This window comes from Procambarus clarkii, chromosome 2 (assembly GCF_040958095.1).
Source record: "Procambarus clarkii isolate CNS0578487 chromosome 2, FALCON_Pclarkii_2.0, whole genome shotgun sequence".
NCBI classification, from domain to species: domain Eukaryota; kingdom Metazoa; phylum Arthropoda; class Malacostraca; order Decapoda; family Cambaridae; genus Procambarus; species Procambarus clarkii.
Genome location: NC_091151.1, coordinates 25,573,358 through 25,586,224, shown reverse-complemented (window position 1 = coordinate 25,586,224; position 12,867 = coordinate 25,573,358). Strand labels below are relative to the sequence as shown.

The window sequence follows — 12,867 nt, the reverse complement described above, 5'->3', positions numbered from 1 at the left end:
ACTTCCCCGCCGGCACTCGGATGGTAATCTTGGGCATAGCATTTTATCAAATCACCTCATTCTTTGGGGCACACGTGACAAACAAGCCACTCAGGCTTGTTTGCATTTGTGTTCCTCACGTATGCCCCAAAGAATGAGGTGATTTGATAAAATGCTATGCCCAAGATTACCATCCGAGTGCCGGTGGGGAAGTGGTTCAAATAGCTTCGGCTATCACTTCCTTTTGTCCGGTCGTGATGGTCAAGCGGATTAAGGCGTCCCTGTACATACCAGTTGCGTTCCTCCTGGCAGTATGGGTTCGAGTCACTTCTGGTATGTGAGTTTTCAGTTATATATATATATATATATATATATATATATATATATATATATATATATATATATATATATATATATATATATATATATATATATATATATGTATGTGTGTGTGTGTGTGTGTGTGTGTATGTATGTTAACGGATACATCCGTGAGGCATGTATATAGTAGATATATAAAAAGACGAGCCTATTCAAATGCAACGTTGTGTCAAAATTTCAAAGCAATTGGTAAAGGGTGTCGAAGATTTCCCTGCATGAAAAACACAGTTTAAAAAAAAAAACATGATTTTCTCGTCACAAACGTGAGATCCATATAATATGTATTTAAATACCCGCTCGGATGCGGATGGAACGGTGTGTGAAAATTTCAAAGCAATCGGTGAAGAACTTTCGGAGATTAGCGATTTTGAACAAACGAACATTTCCATTCTTATTTATATAGATTTACTACCACAGACGTGGCCAGACAATTACAATGCTAACCAGCATATATACTTTTTCTTCTGTTATCTATGGACAGGGTGAGAGATCTGTTGAACATATAGTTCAGGGATTTCTTGAACAATCAACCAATGAAGGTGACTGTGGTGCTTTTAAAATGCTAATCTAACCTCAGACATAAATACATAGATACAGAGTTACGCCTGCCCTACATAAAGTGGTCGATGTATTCTTACCATAGTATAGTTAATGTGCATTTACAAAGGTGAAATGTAACTCTGATCAGCTTCCACATATACTTAATACACATACGTACATATACATACGCACACATAGAGTACAGGTGGCAGAATATGGTCTGCAGGGCCCAGAGGCTGGTGCTCACAGCCCGAGTGATCACCAGCTTTGCGTAGCGGCAGTATCGTAACCAATGAGGTACATCCGAGGTGCGATTATTGCTAGTTGAAAACTTTAACCAATACCCCGCTGGGTCGGCGTGAAGAAGCGTCGGCTACGGCAATTTTAGTTAGCCCGTTCAAGGGCTTCAATTTAAACACAGTTGTCTAGTCTCATTTTTGGCAAATTTATTTATCATGAAATATGCTATGTTACACGTGCAGAGTAAATATACCGTCACCTGATAGGTGTCAAGTGACTCTGGTTCCTAGTGCTTGTGACCATAAAAGCAATTATTGTCTGTGACACCCCAGCGTCCTTTTAATAACATTTTATGTTCATTTATTGGATTCAAGAATAGAGGAAGATAAGTACATTGTATAAAGACCTAATACGCAGTGCACGTTTCGGGCATAACTTTACATAAAAGAGGACGATTAAACGTTTGATGAGGTTGACACTTAGTACTAACAAGAAGCACGTTAACATAAAAAATTCTCAAACATTTTGCAAATGATACACAGCTTTTAGGGAGGGCATAACATGAAGAGATGTAGGATAAAATAAACAGGTGTTATTCACGAACACTTAAAATTAAGGGAGATATGGGAACATAATTGAATTATTGAATGTTTTGAAAATAATTAACAATTAAACAAGAAACATTATAAACAAACCTACTTTAACAGTACAGTATATTTGGTCAACAGTACATATAGGGTTACTTGACTTGAAAATGTTCATAGAACTGGCAAGCAGGGGATGGAAGAACGGGGCGAAGATGCAGAAATCTTGTGCGAGGAATTGGAGACGAGGTGAAGAGGGAAGATGAAAGATCGGTGGTCCAACCCACAGCGGATTTTAACTTGAGAAGAGTGCTGTGGAACTGAGTGGGGGCGTCATTTGCCGTACACACAGGGTCTGGGCTCGCAAGCAGCTGGTAGTTAAAAGTTGATGTTTGGTATTGGTGTTACAGCATTACGTTGGTGGTCTTTTTTCTTATGATTTCAGCAAACTCGGATCTTGGGCGTGTCAGTCAGCTTGGTGGTCTGGCTTCGTGTTCTCACTGTGGTGCGGTCGTTGGAGGCTGATGGTGTGGTTGTAACGGAGGCCAACCTTTAACCTCACTACTCATTAAAAACTGGTCGTTATTTAACCACATCCAAATGACCCATCATCTCCTCAAACCTAGAATTACCTAAGGTAGGATTAGACAAGTCATCAGATATATGGTTCTCAGGGGTGACTGTGTCCTGTAACACACATGACACTGGAGCCTTGAAATGCTTTTAACATGTTAATGTGCACTACCAAAACCTTCGAAGGGTCCTACTGACTTACCATGCGTACCATGAAACTCTATCCCCAATTATTTGGAAAGGAAGGATAAGCTTTACGTTAATGTGGGAATTAATTGAAAAGGGATTATCTTTTTTAATTGAGTAAATGCTTGTTTGCTAGCATGAGGCGACTAGGTGTAGACATGAGGCTTGCGTTTAACAGTAATGTGAAATGGACAAAGGGTAAAAATTCCACTAAACAACATAAATTCTATAACTATTTATTAAACCAAAATTATGCATCAAAATGATATTTAGTAAATTCCCTGACTAAAGCCCTACTTAATGGAGGCAATGTAAACGCTATAACAATAAAAATGTGGACTTCTACAGTATACTAACTCAAGAGCACAGATACCTGAATACCAGGAATGGCCGAACAAATGGATGTTAGAGTTTAACCCTAGCAAATGTAATGTAATGAAGATAGGGGTAGGAAGGAGGAGACCAGATACAAGGTACCACTTGGGAGATGAAATACTTCAAGAGTCCAAGAGAGAGAAAGACATGGGGGTTGATATCACGCCAGACCTGTCCCCTGAAGCTCATATCAAGAGGATAACATCAGCAGCATATGCCAGGTTGGCTAACATAAGAACGGCCTTTAGAAACTTGTGTAAGGAATCTTTCAGAACATTATATACCACATATGTCAGACCAATCCTGGAGGCGATGAGTCACAATAACGTGGCTGAAGTATGTTGTTATAATAGGAGCTGCCTCGTATGGGCCAATAGGCCTTCTGCAGTTCTCAATATTACTACTATCCCCTACACCTTACTTTCCTCCTCAGCTCTCTCTTGCCTATTTATTGCCTGTCCCTACCTGTCCTCATCCTCATCCGTGTCCCTACACGGGAGACATCTCCCGTCACGCAGGGTGCAGTCGCACCTCCACAGATCTCCAGTATCATCTATTGATACTGGAAATGGCTCAAAAGAGCCACCACTTATGGGCTATTCATGCCCAAGCCACCTTTTGGGTGGCTTAATCTTCTCTCTCTCTCTCTCTCTCTCTGTTCTCATCACAATCGACTTGAGAATGGTCCAGGACGGACCGAAACGTCGTCGTCCCTTCAACTTCTAGTGTGTGGTCTGGTCAACAATCCTGGAGTATGCGGCTCCAGCATGGAGTCCATATCTAGTCAAGCATAAGACTAAACTGGAAAAAGTTCAAAGGTTTGCCACCAGACTAGTACCCGAGCTGAGAGGTATGAGCTACGAGGAGAGACTACGGGAATTGAACCTCACTTCGTTGGAAGACAGAAGAGTTAGGGGGGACATGATCACCACATTCAAGATTCTCAAGGGAATCGACAGGGTTGATAAAGACAGGCTATTTAACACAAGGGGCACACGCACTAGGGGACACAGGTGGAAACTGAGTGCCCAAATCAGCCACAGAGATATTAGAAAGAACTTTTTTAGTGTCAGAGTGGTTGACAAATGGAATGCATTAGGAAGCAATGTGGTGGAGGCTGACTCCATACACTGTTTCAAGTGTAGATATGATAGAGCCCAATAGGCTAAGGAACCTGTACACCTGTTGATTGACGGTTGAGAGGCGGGACCAAAGAGCCAGAGCTCAACCCCCGCAAGCACAACTAGGTGAGTACAACTAGGTGAGTACCACAGCCTGGCCTGATGGTCTGCCGGCACCCGGGGAGAGATCTTGTTCCCAGTTGATGTTCAGCCTACACTGACTAAACCTCATTCCACCAAGGCCTGCCTGACCTCCCCGTGGCTGACCCGAGTCTAGTTGCCAGATTAATCTTTGATATTAATAACTAAAATCCAGTATTTGTCACTAAAGGTGACTTCTAATTCCAAAACAAATGGGAATTATCTAAATACTCAAGCCAGGCTAATTACAATAAACAGTAGCACTTGTATTACCCTAATTTACACGATTTAACTAATAGATTGGTAGGTATCTATTTTCCAGTGAGTAGGTATCTATTTTCCAGTGGCAACACGTGTGTCTTACATATATAAATCTTACTGACGTCAACCATGTCTTTGATACCATCCAAGACCTATTCATTATTCTCAATTGACATTACTTTTTAACATAAGTACTTAACCATGACTAATAATGCCTCTTAATTCTGAAATAAGTCTAAACAGTCTCCGTGGTGTAGTGGTAAGACACTCGCCTGGTGTTCCGCGAGCGCTATGTCATGGGTTCGTATCCTGGCCGGGGAGGATTTACTGGGCGCAATTCCTTAACTGTAGCCTCTGTTTAACGCAACAGTAAAATGTGTACTTGGATGAAAAAACGATTCTTCGCGGCAGGGGATCGTATTCCAGGGACTTGCCCAAAACGCTACGCGTACTAGTGGCTGTACAAGAATGTAACAACTCTTGTATATATCTAAAAAAAAAAAAAAAAAAAAAAAATACTACTCCTAGTTCGAAAACACGTCACGGGAGGCAGTTGGCGCCACCATTTTCTACACTAATCCCTTGGGGAAGCCCCAGGGGCCAGATTCACGAAAGCACTTAAGCAAACACTTAAGAATCTGTCCATCTTTTCTCAATTTTTGGCGGCTTTGTTTCCAATTATTAAACAGTTAATGAGCTCCGAAGCACCAGGAGGCTGTTTAGAACACTAACAATAATTGAATGGGAAGTTTTCATGCTTGTAAACTGTTTAATAAATATAACCAAAGCCGTCAAAGATTGAGGAAAGATGTACACGTTTGTAAGTACTTGCGTAAGTGCTTTCGTGAATCTGGCCCCAGGCTACCAGTCAGGTCCGGTCACTTCCAGCTCACCAACATTTCTAATTTAAATCTATGAACTTTCTATATTACAGTTCTACTGTTACAACCCCCTCGTTCAAGTACTTAAGACACTTTGTGTTAAACTATTTAATACACAGTTTCTTATCCCAAACCCCTTACTTTAATTAACAATCTAAAACAAAGCCTCCAAAATACCAAAACTGTCCTATCTAACACTCAATGACAACCAGCAGGTTGTATATCAATAACCATAAATACACAATTAAACAAAACCCTGGGATGTGAATCCCGACTATGCTGAAAACAGCCCAATAATCTTTCCAATACATCCGAGAATATAACATCCTATCCCTGTACTGAAATAACTAAATGCAATAGCCCTAATCCTTCCGCAAAAGCTAGCTAGCAAAAATCATTGGCTCTCTATTACCCATCCACGCGTTCCAATCTAGAACATGAGAATTAAACACACAAACTGAAATCTCAGTCTTACACTGAACTCGCTCCAAGTTCATCCCGGTGTTCCAATCATCCATTTTATTAAAACATTAATGTTCACATGATATTCTCTAAGAATAAGCAATCAAACACAAACATCATTTATTAATCAATACTACTTCTAATATCACAGTTCATCGCTGAAATACAGCGAAAATGGTGTTCACACTAAGAGTGTCAAATGTTTATATAGTTAGTTCTCCCTTCTTGCTCTCAAGCACAGAACATGACATGACAACAATTTTCTAGAGTTTGATGTTCTAGGCACCGCACAATAAGGATTCATTTAAACAGTGTTATGTAACAAAAATTGTCCATATTGTAGTCTTCCAGAATTTTAGTAACTTAATTTCATGGTTTCAACATTTAAATACTATTTTTTCAAACTCATGTTCCTAGGTTTTCAGAAGCATTACGTTAATGTTATAGAGCAAAGATGACATTTACTTTTTCCGTTCCACTATTGTTCATGAAGAAAAAAAATTGATGTTAGAAAGCTGACGATTAGTTGATTATAGTTCCATGACCATCAGTTGCTGACTGTAGATAATCCTGGTCCTCTTGCACTTCATCCAGTTACCGCTGAAGAACAACAGACTGTCCGAGAATTGAGTGTTGAGTGACCAGCGACAACTCGTTAATGGCTGCCGCCGGTCGGGTGAATCTTGCTAACAGAAATGCGACTCCTTACTCATCTTGTAGCCCACAAAACAGTCTTGATATGCACGATATAAGAGAATGAAACAGTAGCTGAACCACGGAGATGCAGGACGTAAACGTACAACGATGTCTCGTGACGGAAGTAGCTGCAGAAAGGCGCTGAGGTGGGTGTCGTGTAGACAAAACAAGTGGCTCCCCATCTTCAGTCATCATGGTTCACTTCATCTCAGGCGTTTCTTGATGACACCAGACTACTAGGCCGTAAACACCATACGTGTATACCCTTGTACAGTTAACCTTGGGCCGAGGGAGGCTGTGGTCTCCTTCTATGGCGAGTCGATTGTACTCTGTAGGGAGCCCGTGTCGTTCATCTAGTGTCCGCCTCCTTCCGCTTGCGTTACAATAGACGACATGACCATGGATCCATCGATGAGAATAATTAGTACTGCTACATGCTGGCTCTCTCTTCGATTTTTCCACATTTACTTCCGGTTCGCTTGCAGTCTTGACGACGCAGCTGGTGAGTAGTGATGACGTAGAGACAACCACCCACGATGATGTAAAATGTTGTGGCGCTCGTAACTGCATCCTTGTAGACAGCATACTGAGCCAAGACAACCTCGTTAGTGACGTGAGGTGTCGACTGGGTGACTGGTGTATTGTCACCAACCCTATGTAACCAATTGGCTAGTTACTGGGTCCGGTGGGTGAGGACTTTGTGTAACGTGCCTCCCCCTTGATCTTTGCAGATAAGATTCACGTGTAGTTGAGACAACTGGGCAGGTGTACAAATCAGACCTGGGAAATGACAGACAAGAACATGGCGGAAGCATGGGTATAACTCTGGGTTTGTTGGAAATTGGAAACCCCAAAGCAAGGTAAAGTCTGCTATCTGAGTTAAGTACAGCTAAGAAATCCACATCATTGCCTCTACAGGAAAGTCAAACTCATGTATTGGCAATTTTCGATTTTTGGACGGATAATTTCCCCCTTCCAAATATTCAATAATATCTTTCCACCTAGGTTCATTCATTTGGATTTCTCTCATTTTAACACTGGAAATATTTTCGATATTTACATTTACGTTAATAGCAGCAATGTTTCTGCTTAATGTATCCGGCCCTACATGTGACGGTCCAGGCTTGTAAAGGATCTGGAATGAGTGTGCAGACAATTCGTTAGACCAACGTGACATCCGCGGGCATTTCTTACGTTTCTTAAAAATGTGTGTTAATGCTCTGTGATCAGTGTAGAATACAAAATAGCGTTGAAAAAGATAAGGTTCGAAATATCTAATTGACTCTACCACTGTGAACGCCTCCCGATCCATGGCCAAATAACGAATCTCTGGTCCTTTGATCTTCCTTCTGAAATAGGCCACTGGATGGGGGAAATTTTCATTATCTCGTTGCATCAAGCATCCACCAATAGCTATACCACTGGAGTCTGTATGTACTTCCCACTCTTTATCAAAATCTGGCACAGCCAATACTGGTGTTGTACTGAGTTGACTTTTCATTTTTGCGTACGCTACATCATGTTCTAACTTCCAAATAAACTTTACATTTTTCCTTGTTAAATCGGTCAGGGGTGCTGATGTTCGTGCAAAACCCTCAATGTGCTGACGAAAGTATCCGGCTGCACCTAGAAACCTGCGCACGTCCTTTGCTGTTTTTGGAATTGGCATTTCAACAATGGCGCGGCAAGAGTCAGGGTCAGGCCTGATACCGTCTGTGCTCACCTGCAACCACAGAAATTTGAATTTCTGAGCTGCCAGAGTGCACTTCTGCACACTTAACTTGAAACCCGCTTGATTTAACAAGGTCAAAGTCTTAGTCAAGTCTCTTAAGTGTTCATCAAACGTCCTGGAATAGATTATTACATCATCCAGGTAAGCCAACGAATGGCTTCCCAAAACTGGGCTGAGGATTAAGTTAATGACCCTCTGAAATGACGAAGGCGCTGTCTTTAGGCCGAAAGGCATCCTGCGAAATTGGCAAGTGTGCCTGCCATCAGAGAATGCTGTTTTTCCCTGTCTTTCTCAGCGACCGGTATCGCCCGATATGCCAACTTGGCATCGAGAGTGGAAAAGTACTTAGCCGCTCCAAATTGATCTATTATCTCCTGTATAGGGGGCAATGGATACATATCACCCTTAGTTATTTCGTTTACCTTTCGATAGTCCACACAAAAACAATAACTACCATCAGGTATGCGAACTAACATAACAGGAGACAGCCACGGTGACGTACTTGGTTCTATTACGTCCTGTCTCAACATTTTCTGGCACTCCTCCCTGATAGTTTTCTTAGGCTGATCCGGCAACCTCCACTGCCTTGTGTACGCAAACAAATGATCACCAGTTGGAATGGTGTGCTCAATCCTATCAAGGAGACCAATCTGGTCATCCTCTGTCACAAACAATTTGGGGAATTTTCGTAAAACTTCCCTCAACAATCTTCTATCTGCCTGCGGAACATGTTGCAAATCGAGTGCCGAAATTAACATATCTATATCTAGTACGTTACTCGAAACTTCTGTCTCATTCTCTACTTTTGATGGTGTCTTTTTGTCTATCATATTTAAAGTACTACATTATGCTGTGATGGATGGCGTCTCAGCTGACTCATGGTGAAAAATTTTTGTGTCATTCATCATAGTTCTCTGAGATATCCTATCACCTGCCCTGAAGCGAAAAGTCTTATGTGAGAGATTGACGACTGGAATGAGTGCACCTTTATCAAGCACTACAATTGGATGATGGGGAATTAATAACCTATCACATCTCCCAGCCACCTGAAGGGTGGTACCTGGTAGGATGTGACGTTCCTTGGCTACTTTAATAAATTTAAAAGAATGTGGTGGGCAACTTTGCTTCGTCAATGCATGTAATCCACATGACCTCTTAACTGTGTCTGGAAGAGACTTAAAAATTCATTTTGGGAAGTGTGCATTATATTTCTGCTTCCTCTTAATTGAATATACAACTGGGGGATGGTTGATCATTTCCACTGGGTAGGAAGTCTGTCCCAACTGCAATCTGCAGTTTCTAGCCCCTTTTTGGTCAGGTAAGGAGTAATCAAACCGAGATAGAAAATCGGTCCCCATAAGGATGTCTCCTGGATAATCAAGATTCTCAACGATCGTACATGTATGAGGTTGCAATTCCCCATTAATTTCAAAGTTAATGGTACCTTGACCCAAGGTATTAAGTTTTCCCCATTTACTGCTGTTAATGTCTTGGCACTATGCTTAAGGCGTGCATATTTAAATTTGCTGAAGGCTGACTTTTTAATTAGACTTGCCTGGCTTCCAATGTCCACAAAAAATGCAAATCTCACACCTTTACTTCAAAGATTCATCACTAGGGGCAACCTTTCATTCTTTTTGTTCTCGCATCCGGACAATACATCCGTATGTGTCCGCGCTTTCCACACGAATAACATGCCCGTGTGTCCCTGTTGGTACCCCGTGCAGGTAGGCCCGAACGTGCAGCTGTGGTCGGCTTCCTGCCTGACGAACCCACTCCATAGTCATTCGTCTTACCCCTCTCGTCTTTTCGTACCGCCTCAACATATGGGGACGACTGAGCCCCAGTCCTCTCCGTTCTCATCCCTATGTTCCGTACTGTGGCGGTGTGTTGGACGAGTTCCTCAAAATTTAATAACGCTCCTTCTGCAGATATAAACGGAACCATGGTAGGAGGTAAAGCCCAACAGAACAAGTGCTTAGCTAACCGTTCTGCCTATCATCGTACCCTAGCTCCTGGGTAAGGTCGTCAACACTACTCATTATCAGGGTACCAAATTCTTGTAAAGTGCTACAGTCGTCCCTCTTAAGGGACTGAAGGTATACCCGAGCTTCATCTGCTGACACTTTCTCTTTATACTTGTCCCTAATCGCCTGGACAAACTGAGGCCATGTCGTCAGGTGCCGAAACTCTTTCAGCCTCGCAAGTGGACCGGCTACGTCCCTGCAAACCCCTGTGGCGAGAGTAGTTTTTAGACCATTATTTGGGAATACCTCTAGCATCGCATTCATCTTCCACAACCAGTCCTCCACTTGGCGGTTGCGTTCCACCTTGTTGGACGGCAACTCCCTACCTATGAGTGTCGGCAGGGTCAACTTAAAAATCAGACTCATAATTCCTGGTGTGTCGGAAGAGAGGCTTCAGGAAGTGGGTGGCCCCTGGGGCTGGTATAGGAATTGAGGTTGGGGTTGGGGTGCCTGGGGTTGGAGTAGGTTTTGGGTGGTCTGGGTTTGGGGGAGGGGTTGAGGTTGGGGTTGGGTTGCCTGAGGTTGGGATATGGTGCGTGTGGCTCTGGATTGGAGTAGGTATTGGGTGGTCTGGGTTTGGGGGAGGGGTTGGGGTTGGGTTGCCTGAGGTTGGGATATGGTGTGTGTGTGGCTCTGGATTGGAGTAGGTATTGGGTGGTCTGGGGTTGGTGATGGGGTTGGGGGGATGGCTGATGTTGATGTTGTAGTGATGGGTGAGGTATAAGTGGATGTTGTGGTAGTGGTGTTACTCGAGGTAGTGCCTGCTGTGAGTCTTGTTCATGTTCTAATTATAAAGGTTGCTGGTCATGTTGCTTGGCTGAGCGTGACGCCGTACCACGTTGAATGATGACCCCTGTCAATAAATAAAAATGGATACTAAAAGAAGGAGCAGAAGCTCTGTGCCTGCCACTTTCTGTGATGAGTAACAAATCACTGGTAACAGGTTAACTGCTCAAAATTTGGATGACGGCTAATAAAGTCCCAATATACAAGAAGAGGGATAGACAGGAGGCACTGAAGTACAGGCCAGTGTCCCTAACTTGCATACCATGCAAGTTGATGGAGAAGATTGTGCGAAAAAACTAGTGGAACATCTGGATCGAAAAAATTTGTTACACAAAATCAGCATGGGTTCAGTGAATGGATCACTTGAATTCTACGACCAGACAACAAAAATCATGCAAAAGAAAAGGTGAGCAGACCGTATATTTTTGGATTGCCAGGAAGCCTTTGACACAGTACTACACAAGAGACTAGTGCCCAAGCTAGAGATGCAGGCATGAGTGAAAGGGAAGGTACTCCAATGGATAGGAGAGTGCCTAAGAAACAGAAGACAGCGAGTCATTGTGAGGGGTGAGGTCTCGGAGTGGAGGGGAGTCATCAGTGGAGTCCCGCAGGGATCAATCCTTGGACCTATACTGTTTCTGATATATGCAAATGATCTCCCAAAAAAATAGACTCGTTTCTCTCAATGTTTGCTGATGATGCAAAAATTATGAGGTGGATTAAGACAGAGGAAGATAGTATGAGGCTATAAGATGATCATGACAAACTGAAGGAATGGTCCAATAAATAGCTACTAAAGTTCAACCCAAGTAAACGTAAGGTAAAACTAGGAGGCCAGACATAGGATACCGAACAGGAGACAAGGTTCTCCATGAAACGGACAGAGAGAAAGATAAGGAATTCATAACAAGCCAAACCTGTCTCCTGAAGCCCTCATCAAGGGAATATCATCAGCGTTTGCAAGGCTGACTAACATCAGAACTGCCTTTAGAAACCTTTGTAAGGAATCCATCAGAACTTAGTATACCACATTTGTAAGACCAATCCTGCACTATGCGGCACCAGCATTGAGCCCGTACCTTGTCAAGCACAAGATGAAGCTGGTAAAAGGTGAGAGGTATGCCACTAGCAGAATCCCAAAACTATGAGGCATGAGTAACGAGGAAAGGATGCGTGAACTGCCCCTCACGTCGCTGAAAGGCAGAAGAGCTCGGGAAGACATGATCACATATAAACTTCTCAGGGAAATTAATTTTAACAGGGTAGACAAGTGCAGATTATTTAACACGGGTGGTACTCGAACAAGGAGACACAGGTGGAAGCTGAATACCCAAACGACCCAGAGTCATTAGAAAGAACGTTTTCAGTGTCAGAGAAGTAAAAGGAATGCACTAGGAAGTGACGTGGTATAGGCTGACTCCATACACAGTTTCAAATGTAGATATGATAGAGCTCGAGAAGCTCAAGAATCTGTTCACCAGTAGATTGACAGTTGAGAGGCGGGATCATAGAGCCGAAGCTCAACCCCCACAAACACGACAAGCTCAGTATAACTAGGTGAGAACATACACACACACACACACACACAGTAAAGGTCAAAAAACATTTATTGAACTAAGAACGTTGGGAGGCGGGGCTAGGAGCCAAGCTCGACCAAGCAAGCTCATCTAGGTTAGTACACACTTTATTAAAAACATAGTTAATTACGACTGAACAAAATTATGTAAATTACAAAATATAAAAGGTAAGGTAATTATGAAGATAATTTTTTTAACCACTTGATGGTCGGGGATTGAACGCTGACCTGCATGAAGCGAGACCATTGCTTTACGGTCCAGTGCAAGTGGCTTCTTTCGTTACTAATTTCTTCCTTGTCTCGGGACTTCAGTTTTTGTCTTAGAT

At 42.6% G+C, this 12,867-nt stretch overlaps 1 non-coding gene across 1 annotated transcript; it reads left to right on the top strand.

The window, feature by feature from the left end:
• The first annotated feature begins 1,163 nt into the window (after positions 1–1,163).
• LOC123762473 (U4 spliceosomal RNA) lies at positions 1,164–1,304 on the top strand. The gene has a single exon (XR_006773360.1). It is a non-coding gene; the product is annotated as a U4 spliceosomal RNA (small nuclear RNA).
• The last annotated feature ends 11,563 nt before the right edge of the window (positions 1,305–12,867 follow it).